The sequence below is a fragment of the Balearica regulorum genome, chromosome 13 (genome assembly GCF_011004875.1).
Source record: "Balearica regulorum gibbericeps isolate bBalReg1 chromosome 13, bBalReg1.pri, whole genome shotgun sequence".
Lineage (NCBI taxonomy): Eukaryota > Metazoa > Chordata > Aves > Gruiformes > Gruidae > Balearica > Balearica regulorum.
In genome coordinates this window covers 2,827,716-2,829,692 of record NC_046196.1, presented here as the reverse complement: position 1 = coordinate 2,829,692, position 1,977 = coordinate 2,827,716, and the positions used below count along the sequence as shown (strand labels likewise).

The following is a 1,977-nucleotide window of genomic DNA, read 5'->3' as shown; positions in this document are numbered from 1 at the left end:
GCTGCGCCGCGCGGCGCCCCCGGACCCGCCTACCGCACGGCGCCGCCAATCAGCGCCTCTCCTGCAGCCTCGCCACGCCTCCGCTAATAACGGAACGTTCCGCCTCCCCGCCGTTATTCCCCCCCCCTTCCCGATACAACGGTCAGCGGGAGGTTCGCCCCCTAGCGTGGCGGAGGACCGAGCGCCTGGTGCGGACCCGGTGGAGGGGTGCCCGTGCCGGTAACGGCCTGCATGCAGCCCGTTCCCGGCCTGTGGGGCTTGGCCCCGCCGACCCGGTCCCGCCGCACCTCCGCGTTTCCTGCTTCAAATCGAGTAAAAAAAAACCAGACAAATAGGGGAACCCCTTTGTCTGCCGGCAGAAAAGGAGGAAACCACGGCTGCCCCGTGTGAGGATCGAACTCACGACCTTCAGATTATGAGACTGACGCGCTACCTACTGCGCTAACGAGGCTCCTCGAGAAACACCCTCCCGCCCGCCGCTGTTCTGCCGGCCCCCCTCGCTCCGGGCCCTGCTCGGTGCTGCCCGAGAGACCTCCCGGCGCTGCAAACGGCTCCTTTCCTGCAGGAGGGACCTGTTTCAGGGGTTCCCCCCCCCCCCCCCCCAAAAATTAATTCTTTTCCCATGCTTTTCTGCAAGACAGACCTTACATTTCTTGCAAATGGCTCCTCTTTCCCATGCCGTTCTGCAAGAGAGACCTTGGCTGGGGTTTTTTTGTAAATGGTTCCCTTTTCCCATGTTGTTCTGGAAAACAGCTGCATTCCTGAAAAAGTCCTTCGGGGTTCCTGAACATCCTCATCCAGCTCCGCTGGCCGGGAATGGACTGTGAGGGCTGCATTGACAACACACTTGCAAGGAAATCGAGTTGTTTCCACATAATTACAAAATTAAAGCAAACCTCATTTGCCTCTCCGCTGTGAAGAGTCGCTGTTCGACTGGGATTTCTGCAGTGGAACGAACTCCGTGCATTCATTGAAGTGCTCAGCAGAAGAGGATTCCCTGCGGTGCCGACACAAGTGCCGCCCTGAATCTTAATCGAGAGGCTTCACCCTCGGGGAGGGTCTCAAGGCAGCGGTCACCATGACAATCAAGCTACAGATACCGAAATTGGAAGAAGAAGGGGAAAACAGACATTTGATGCAGAAAGTCTCCAAACAAGAATCACTGTAGGGCGGCGTTTCGCCTGCAGAGCAAGCAACTGGCAGAAGATGAAGGAGGAACAGACCTTTGGAGATCAGTCCTACCAGACAAGAAGAGATGTTTGGGTTGTGTTGGACAGCCCGAGGATTTTACCAAGGGTCTAGTGGGCAGCTCTTGTTGTCAGGGGGACAATACTCCGATTTCCAAGGATCTGGCTGGCTATGCGTTCAGGATAATTAGATGATGAGTCCACGCTGCAAGGCTTGTGACAACAAAACTGCTACAACCACAGGATGAGTAAACACAAGGGTTCTTAGAGCCGCATTCCTCCCTCCAACGCTGCCCGCGTGCAGAACGAGGATGTCATTTTTAATAGCGTGCCAATCCTTTGGGGCTTCGGTGACAGATGAGTTTAGTGCCCACAATTCTGATTAAATTAAGAAAAGCTGCTCCAAGCATCTAAACCAAGGCACATGGACAATGTGTCACCTAAATCAAACATCAGCCATTTGGAAATAGGTCTGTAGCTGTTTTTCACCTGTATTGAATCACATGGGTTTTCCCCTGTGTTCCTTTACGCTCAGCTGGTACTCAAAGTTTCTGACACAGCTCTAGAAGGCCTTGTCACGTCTGTTTGTTTAGGAACTGATGGATTCATGGAGAGGACGGGAAAAGTACTGATGGCAAGGATTTTTGTGTGAATGAAACAAAAGATGTCCTTGGTGACATTGCCTCAAGCAGAAACTCAGCAGTCTACAGCACACACATGCTTTCCCCTCTTTTGCATTTTCTATTTTTATCTGGATTTTCTTCTTTCTCCTTTTCCTCTGAATGTTCCT

General features: G+C 53.1%; 1 non-coding gene across 1 annotated transcript; it reads right to left on the bottom strand.

The window, feature by feature from the left end:
* Positions 1–378: 378 nt before the first annotated feature.
* On the bottom strand, positions 379–451 carry TRNAM-CAU (transfer RNA methionine (anticodon CAU)). The gene has a single exon. It is a non-coding gene; the product is annotated as a tRNA-Met (tRNA).
* Positions 452–1,977: the final 1,526 nt, after the last annotated feature.